Source organism: Harmonia axyridis, chromosome X, assembly GCF_914767665.1.
Source record: "Harmonia axyridis chromosome X, icHarAxyr1.1, whole genome shotgun sequence".
NCBI classification, from domain to species: Eukaryota; Metazoa; Arthropoda; class Insecta; order Coleoptera; family Coccinellidae; genus Harmonia; species Harmonia axyridis.
In genome coordinates, this window is record NC_059508.1 from 36,577,281 (window position 1) to 36,587,280 (window position 10,000).

Here is a 10,000-nt window from a genome sequence, read left to right on the forward strand (position 1 = left end):
TCGATTCTGATTATTGATTTTTCTTTCGCGATATTGATAGAAGACATCTGAATGAATTTCGAATTAATTCCGAAATCAAAAAAATATTTTCAATAAATTTTTTTTCTAGAGTACCTCGGTCTTTTCTATTTTTTTTCCAAGTTTCGTACGTCAATCAACATACATCCCAGAAAAAATCATCTCTCTAACTATCCTGGTTCAAAAGTTGTATCGGAACTTTTCACGTCGAAAAAGAACATAGGCGAAAAAGGACGTGAACATTATTCCTTATAAAAATCAAACCCGACCATGGATTTTGATTCTGATTGTTGATTATCGCTATTAGAACACATTAGGAGGCAACCAAATCAAATTTGAGAAAATTCCACAATCAGAAAATTTTTTTCGAAAAAAAAAAAAAAATTCGAGAACACCTCGGTCATGGCAAGTTATTTCCCACAATCCATTCCCCAATCAACGTACATCCCAGAAAAAATCATCTCTCTAACTATCCTAGTTCAAAAGTTGTATCGGAACATTTTCACGTCGAAAATATATCTCTAAGTCCAGACCGATGCACCACGTAATCTCGGGCAGACCGATGCACAACGTAAATGACGATCGGGACCGGGGCGATCGGTCGTATCTGACACCGCCGGCTCGGTTCTAACATCGTCAATGAGTCGGGGTTGTAAAAAAGGACGTGAACATTTTTCCTTATAAAAATCAAACCCGACCATGGATTTTGATTCTGATTGTTGATTATCGCTACTAGAACATATAAGGAGGCAACCAAATCAAATTTGAGAAAATTCCACGATCAGAAAATTTTTTTCGAAAAAAAAAAAAAATCGTAATCACCTCGGTCATGGCGAGTTATTTTCCGTATTTCATTCCACAATCAACGTACAACATAGAAGAAATCATCTCTCTAACTATCCTGGTTCAAAAGTTGTATCGGAACATTTCACGTCGTAATATCTCGCCAAGTCCAGACCTCGGCGATAGGTAGTATCTGACACCGTCCGCTCGGGACTGACATCGACTTGGACTCGGGCTGATGATGGGGAGGCGTTTAAGGACGTGAACATTTTTCCTTATAAAAATTAAAGTCGACAATGAATATTGATTCTGATTACTGATTTACGCTTTAAAAACACATTAGAAGGCAACCAAATCGAATTTGAGGAAATTCCACGATCAGAAAATTTTTTTCGAAAAAAAAAAAAATCCGAAAAAAATTTTTTGATTCCGATTACTGATTTACTCTTTTAGAACACATTAGGAGGCAACCAAATCAAATTTGAGAAAATTCCACAATCAGAAAATTTTTTTCGAAAAAAAAAAAAATTCGAGGACACCTCGGTCATGGCAAGTTATTTCCCACAATCCATTCCCCGATCCACGTACATCCCAGAAAAAATCATCTCTCTAACTATCCTGGTTCAAAAGTTGTATCGGAACATTTTCACGTCGAAAATATATCTCTAAGTCCAAACCGATGCACCACGTAAACTAGGGCAGACCGATGCACCACGTAATATCGGGCAGACCGATGCAGAACGTAAACTCGATCATACCGATGCTTCACGTAATCTCGATCTTACCGATGCACCACGTAAACAAGGGCAGACCGATGCAGAACGTAAAGTAGATCTTACCGATGCACCACGTAATCTCGATCTTACCGATGCACCACGTAATCTCCATCTTACCGATGCACCACGTGAACTGGATCTTACCGATGCAGAACGTGAATTGGATCTTACCGATGCAGAACGTGAATTGGATCTTACCGATGCACCACGTAAACTCGATCATACCGATGCACCACGTAATCTCGGGCAGACCGATGCACAACGTAAATGACGATCGGGACCGGGGCGATCGGTCGTATCTGACACCGCCGGCTCGGTTCTAACATCGTCAATGAGTCGGGGTTGTAAAAAAGGACGTGAACATTTTTCCTTATAAAAATCAAACCCGACCATGGATTTTGATTCTGATTGTTGATTATCGCTACTAGAACATATAAGGAGGCAACCAAATCAAATTTGAGAAAATTCCACGATCAGAAAATTTTTTTCGAAAAAAAAAAAAAATCGTAATCACCTCGGTCATGGCGAGTTATTTTCCGTATTTCATTCCACAATCAACGTACAACATAGAAGAAATCATCTCTCTAACTATCCTGGTTCAAAAGTTGTATCGGAACATTTCACGTCGTAATATCTCGCCAAGTCCAGACCTCGGCGATAGGTAGTATCTGACACCGTCCGCTCGGGACTGACATCGACTTGGACTCGGGCTGATGATGGGGAGGCGTTTAAGGACGTGAACATTTTTCCTTATAAAAATTAAAGTCGACAATGAATATTGATTCTGATTACTGATTTACGCTTTAAAAACACATTAGAAGGCAACCAAATCGAATTTGAGGAAATTCCACGATCAGAAAATTTTTTTCGAAAAAAAAAAAAATCCGAAAAATATTTTTCGATTCCGATTACTGATTTACTCTTTTAGAACACATTAGGAGGCAACCAAATCAAATTTGAGAAAATTCCACAATCAGAAAATTTTTTTCGAAAAAAAAAAAAATTCGAGGACACCTCGGTCATGGCAAGTTATTTCCCACAATCCATTCCCCGATCCACGTACATCCCAGAAAAAATCATCTCTCTAACTATCCTGGTTCAAAAGTTGTATCGGAACATTTTCACGTCGAAAATATATCTCTAAGTCCAAACCGATGCACCACGTAAACTAGGGCAGACCGATGCACCACGTAATATCGGGCAGACCGATGCAGAACGTAAACTCGATCATACCGATGCTTCACGTAATCTCGATCTTACCGATGCACCACGTAAACAAGGGCAGACCGATGCAGAACGTAAAGTAGATCTTACCGATGCACCACGTAATCTCGATCTTACCGATGCACCACGTAATCTCCATCTTACCGATGCACCACGTGAACTGGATCTTACCGATGCACCACGTAATCTCAATCTTACCGATGCACCACGTGAACTGGATCTTACCGATGCAGAACGTGAATTGGATCTTACCGATGCACCACGTAAACTCGATCTTACCGATGCACCACGTAATCTCGATCTTACCGATGCACCACGTGAACTGGATCTTACCGATGCAGAACGTGAATTGGATCTTACCGATGCACCACGTAAACTCGATCTTACCGATGCACCACGTAATCTCAATCTTACCGATGCACCACGTGAACTGGATCTTACCGATGCAGAACGTGAATTGGATCTTACCGATGCACCACGTAAACTCGATCTTACCGATGCACCACGTAATCTCAATCTTACCGATGCACCACGTGAACTGGATCTTACCGATGCAGAACGTGAATTCGATCTTACCGATGCACCACGTAAACTCGATCTTACCGATGCACCACGTAATCTCGATCTTACCGATGCACCACGTGAACTGGATCTTACCGATGCAGAACGTGAATTGGATCTTACCGATGCACCACGTAAACTCGATCTTACCGATGCACCACGTAATCTCAATCTTACCGATGCATCACGTAATCTCGATCTTACCGATGCAGAACGTAAACTCGATCATACCGATGCACCACGTTATCTCGGCAGACCGATGCAGAACGTAAAAAAAAAGCTTACAGCACGCGGTGTTCCCAAGCGGTCACCCATCCAAGTACTAACCGCGCCCGACGCTGCTTGGCTTCAGTGTTCTGACGAGAACTGGCAATTTCAGCGTGGTATGGCCGTAAACAACAAATATAGCGATATTTTCTATGATATCTCACTTTTTGGGAGCGGAAAGGACGTGAACGTTTTTCCTTATAAAAAATGAAATAACTTTTGGATATTAATTCTGATTGTTGATTTAAGTTTTAAGAACACATTAGGACATATCTCAATGAAATTTGAGGGATTTCCGAAATCGAAAAATATTTTTCGAAAAAAAAAAAAAATCCCAGAAGACCTCGGTCATCTCAAGTTTATTTCCATATTCTATTACACAATCAACGTACATCACAAAAGGAACCATCTCTCTAACTATCACAGTTAAATTTTTGTATCGGAACATTTCACGTCGGAATATCTCGCTAAGTCCAGACCGGGGAGATCGGTCGCATTTGACACCGTCCGCTCCGGTCTAACATCGTCTTGGAGTCGGGGTAACGATGGAGAGGCGTTTAAGGACGTGAACATTTTTCCTTATAAAAATTAAAGTCGACAATGAATATTGATTCTGATTACTGATTTACTCTTTTAGTACACATTAGAAGGCAACGCAATCAGATTTGAGGAAATTTCAAGATCAGAAAATTTTTTTCGAAAAAAAAAAAAATTCAAGAACACCTGGGTCATGGCAAGTTATTTCCCACAATCCATTCCACAATCAACGTACAACATAGAAGAAATCATCTCTCTAACTATCCTGGTTCAAAAGTTGTATCGGAACATTTCACGTCGAAATACCTCGCCAAGTCCAGACCGGGGCGATAGGTAGTATCTGACACCGTCCGCTCGGGACTGACATCGACTTGGACTCGGGCTAATGATGGGGAGGCGTTTAAGGACGTGAACATTTTTCCTTATAAAAATTAAAGTCGACAATGAATATTGATTCTGATTACTGATTTACGCTTTAAAAACACATTAGAAGGCAACCAAATCAAATTTGAGGAAATTCCAAAATCAGAAAATTTTTTTTCAAAAAAAAAAAAATCCGAAAAATATTTTTCGATTCTGATTACTGATTTACTCTTTTAGAACACATTAGAAGGCAACGAAATCAAATTTGAGTGAAATCCAAAATCAGAAAATATTTTTCGAAAAAAAAAAAAAATTCGAGAACACCTCGGTCATGGCAAGTTATTTTCCACAATCCATTCCCCAATCAACGTACATCCCAGAAAAAATCATCTCTCTAACTATCCTGGTTCAAAAGTTGTATCGGAACATTTTCACGTCGAAAATATATCTCAGAGTCCAGACCGATGCAGAACGTAAACTCGATCATACCGATGCTTCACGTAATCTCGATCTTACCGATGCACAACGTAAACTAGATCACACCGATGCAGAACGTAAACTCGATCATACCGATGCACCACGTAAACTCAGGCAGACCGATGCAGAACGTGAACTCGATCTTACCGATGCACCACGTAATCTCGATCTTACCGATGCACCACGTAAACTCGGGCAGACCGATGCAGAACGTGAACTCGATCTTACCGATGCACCACGTAAACTAGGGCTGACCGATGCATCACGTAAACGACGATCGAGAGGCGCGAAAGGACGTGAACGTTTTTCATTATAAAAATTGAAATAAATGATAAATAATGATTCTGATTGTTGGTTATCATTTTTAATAAGCATTAGGAGGCAACCAAATGAAATTTGAGGAAATTCCGATAATAGAAAATTTTTTCGAAAAAAAAAAAAAATTCATGAAATCCTCGGTCATCGCAAAATATTTACCATATTCTGTTCGATAATCAACGTATATTTAAGAAGGAATCATATCTGTATCTATCTTGGTTCAAATTTTGTATCGGAACATTTTGACCAAAGTCCGAGCTTCGGCCGAAACAGACACCGCTGACCTGGCCTATCGATCGACCGAGAGTCGGGGATAGAGCGTAAGTGTTGTCTGGAGGGGAACCCTGTGCTCTCCTGACATATATAGGGAAGGTGGTCGCGTTGGGCGATGCAGAACGTTTGGATCGGGAATTATATTTTTGGTTCAGCTATTGGAATATGGTTTATTGTTGGTATATATTGGCGAAATAACGTTCTTACTGACTGGGGATATTCATAAAAATGAGTCCGGAGATTTTCAGATCGAAGTCCGAGTGATCCGACTTGGAAGGCGTGTTGGGTGGGTCGAGATGGCTTAGATAGATCAGACGAGGCGGGCTAAGTGTTGACGTCATGCATCGGTCCATTTTCAGATTGAGTCCGAGTAATCCGACTTTGAAAGAGTGTTGGGTGCGTCGAGACTGTTTAGATAGATCGGACGAGGCGGACTAGGTGTTAACGACATGCATCGGTATATTTTCTGATCGGAGTCCGAAGAAATCGGCCCTAGTAGGCGCAGCGGACGGTCGAGACGGCCTCGGTGGGTCGGATCGATCGGGAAAAGTTTGCTAAATCGTGTCTGGAGGGGAACCTTGGGTTCTCCTGACATATATAGGGGATAAGGTTTGGGTGAACGATTCTTCACGTAAAAGTTGAGTAATTTATTTTTCGATAAGCTTTTGGATATTGATGAGAAGTATATGTATATCTTCGATTAAAAGAATTCTTACCGTCTCCATGTATATTATATTAGATATATAAGAAATAGTTAACGTGATGCATCGGCCGATTTCCGGATCGGAGTTCGAGAGATGCGACTTTCGATGCGCGATGGGTGGTTCGAGACGGCCTAGATCGATCGGACGAGGCGGACTAGGTGTTAACGACATGCATCGGCGGATTTTCTGATCGGAGTCCGAAGAAATCAGCTCTAGTAGGCGCGGCGAACGGTCGAAACGGCCTCGATCGATCGGACGAGGCGGACTAGGTGTTAACGACATGCATCGGCGGATTTTCTGATCGGAGTCCGAAGAAATCAGCTCTAGTAGGCGCGGCGAACGGTCGAAACGGCCTCGGTGGGTCGGATCGATCGGGAAAAGTTTGCTAAATCGTGTCTGGAGGGGAATCCGGGGTTCTCCTGACATATATAGAAGGGGTGGAGAATGGGTCCTGTCCTAGACTGTTTGGAGTTCTTTTTAGGATGATATTCAGTTGGTAAGTGGTAGACCCGAATCCGACCTCGGCGTTTGGGTACTGGCAAGGTGTGTTGGTTTCGGCTTTCGCATCTTGGGTCGCTTTCGTCAACCTCATGCAGCGAGGTCGCGGTCCGCTTCGTCTCTTTGTAGTCGAATGGCCTTTAAGCGACCAACCTTAAAATCGTGATCCTCTGCCCGTTGCGGGTTATGTTCACAAAAAATTTGCAACCACTCAATTCGTTCCGAGCGACAAATATTGTTGAATCTCGAATCACCGTGTCGTTATATTCACATGTATAGCGAAGGGTCGAGATGGAATGTGTATAAGAAATTAGTTGATAGCCGGGGGTTCGTATTATATATGGACGCCTTGGCGAGGGATTGTTTCTAGAAACTTTCTCATTTTTGATCGGTGTTTTGTCCGAGATGATGATGATGTATATATAGCTTGAGTCTCATGCTGACTGGGGGCTGTTACGTCGTTTCGTCGAGGACTTGCACTTACTGATGTGCGGCGCTAGTCGAAGTCAATCGACATGGCTAGTGCCACATGACGAGAGGCGAACGGGTTTGGCCATACCGGCAATCTCGTGGACCGATCGTATAAGCACGCAGTTCCCTGGTTGATCCTGCCAGTAGTCATATGCTTGTCTCAAAGATTAAGCCATGCATGTCTCAGTACAAGCCAAATTAAGGTGAAACCGCGAAAGGCTCATTAAATCAGTTATGGTTCCTTAGATCGTACCCACATTTACTTGGATAACTGTGGTAATTCTAGAGCTAATACATGCAAATAGAGCTCCGACCGGGAACGGAAGGAGCGCTTTTATTAGATCAAAACCAATAGGTGGCGGGTTCGCTCGTCATCGTACAATTTGGTGACTCTGAATAACTTTAAGCTGATCGCATGGTCTCGTACCGGCGACGCATCTTTCAAATGTCTGCCTTATCAACTGTCGATGGTAGGTTCTGCGCCTACCATGGTTGTTACGGGTAACGGGGAATCAGGGTTCGATTCCGGAGAGGGAGCCTGAGAAATGGCTACCACATCCAAGGAAGGCAGCAGGCGCGCAAATTACCCACTCCCAGATCGGGGAGGTAGTGACGAAAAATAACGATACGGGACTCATCCGAGGCCCCGTAATCGGAATGAGTACACTCTAAACCCTTTAACGAGGATCCATTGGAGGGCAAGTCTGGTGCCAGCAGCTGCGGTAATTCCAGCTCCAATAGCGTATATTAAAGTTGTTGCGGTTAAAAAGCTCGTAGTCGAATTTGTGTCTCGCGCCGTCCGGTTCATCGTTCGCGGTGTCAACTGGCGTGTCGCGAGACGTCCTGCCGGCGGGTCGTTCGCAAGGGCGGCCCAAATTGCCCCGCCGCGGTGCTCTTCACTGAGTGTCGAGGTGGGCCGGCACTTTTACTTTGAACAAACTAAGGTGCTTAAAGCAGGCTGAAATTTTGCCAGAATATTTTATGCATGGAATAATGAAACAGGACCTCGATTCTATTTTGTTGGTTTTCGGAACCTCGAGGTAATGATTAACAGGAACGGATGGGGGCATTCGTATTGCGACGTTAGAGGTGAAATTCTTGGATCGTCGCAAGACGGACAGAAGCGAAAGCATTTGCCAAAAACGTTTTCATTGATCAAGAACGAAAGTTAGAGGTTCGAAGGCGATCAGATACCGCCCTAGTTCTAACCATAAACTATGCCAGCTAGCGATCCGCCGACGTTCCTCCGATGACTCGGCGGGCAGCTTCCGGGAAACCAAAGCTTTTGGGTTCCGGGGGAAGTATGGTTGCAAAGCTGAAACTTAAAGGAATTGACGGAAGGGCACCACCAGGAGTGGAGCCTGCGGCTTAATTTGACTCAACACGGGAAACCTCACCAGGCCCGGACACCGGAAGGATTGACAGATTGAGAGCTCTTTCTTGATTCGGTGGGTGGTGGTGCATGGCCGTTCTTAGTTGGTGGAGCGATTTGTCTGGTTAATTCCGATAACGAACGAGACTCTAGCCTGCTAACTAGGCGTATTAGACATCCTCAAAGGCCCCCGGCTTCGGTCGGTGGGTTTTTACTGTCTGCGTACATTATATTCTTCTTAGAGGGACAGGCGGCTTCTAGCCGCACGAGATTGAGCAATAACAGGTCTGTGATGCCCTTAGATGTTCTGGGCCGCACGCGCGCTACACTGAAGGAATCAGCGTGTCTTCCCTGTCCGAGAGGACCGGGTAACCCGTTGAACCTCCTTCGTGCTAGGGATTGGGGCTTGCAATTGTTCCCCATGAACGAGGAATTCCCAGTAAGCGCGAGTCATAAGCTCGCGTTGATTACGTCCCTGCCCTTTGTACACACCGCCCGTCGCTACTACCGATTGAATGATTTAGTGAGGTCTTCGGACCGGTACGCGGTGGCGTTTCGGCGTCACCGCTGTTGCTGGGAAGATGACCAAACTTGATCATTTAGAGGAAGTAAAAGTCGTAACAAGGTTTCCGTAGGTGAACCTGCGGAAGGATCATTAACAAGATTTGTTTTGTGCGTATTTCATTATACAAACAAAAACATAAATCAAGTTTTAGAAACCGAAACCGTCATCGTCGATCAAGCAGTTGGCTCGAGGTAGCTTCAATCGATCGGATTAGCCTTCCTTAACATTTTGTGGGAGCGGCGCCGTGAGATAATAGTGAGCTATCACGTTGCCCGATCGACGTTAAACATCTGGTCGGCGTCTCCTCTTGGCTTACGTCCGTCGTTTCAGAACGATCGCAGATTATGTGAGCATTTGGTTAGACGATTATGACCGGAACCCTATATGGATGCGATCGTTTAGACCGATTATCCGGGTACCTAGAACGCACGTAGAGTTTTGTGGTTGGGCGAAGTTTCGTGATGTGCACGGAACGAGGAGCCGGCCGCTGGCTTTGCGTTCGTGTGGTTGGGCGAAGTTTCGTGATGTTTACGAGATGAGGAGCCGGCCGCCTATGTCGGCGTTTGTGGTTGGGCGAAGTTCCTTGACGGAACGAGGAGCCGGCTGCTTATGCTGACGTTCGTGGTTGGGCGAAGTCTTGTGATATCCTCGAAACGAGGAGCCGGCCGCACGTGTGTGCAGCCTTCGTTGTAGGTCCATGTTTAGAGATGCTCACGAGATGAGGAGCCGGCCGCTTATGTCGGCGTTTGTGGTTGGGCGAAGTTCCTTGATGGAACGAGGAGCCGGCTGCTTA

The 10,000-nt window shown here is 44.2% G+C and overlaps 2 non-coding genes across 2 annotated transcripts; one reads left to right on the forward strand and one right to left on the reverse strand.

Annotated features, from left to right (window-relative positions):
* Positions 1-3,640: 3,640 nt before the first annotated feature.
* On the reverse strand, positions 3,641-3,759 carry LOC123688364. The gene has a single exon (XR_006749891.1). It is a non-coding gene; the product is annotated as a 5S ribosomal RNA (ribosomal RNA).
* Positions 3,760-7,394: 3,635 nt separating this feature from the next.
* On the forward strand, positions 7,395-9,300 carry LOC123687711. The gene has a single exon (XR_006749421.1). It is a non-coding gene; the product is annotated as a small subunit ribosomal RNA (ribosomal RNA).
* The last annotated feature ends 700 nt before the right edge of the window (positions 9,301-10,000 follow it).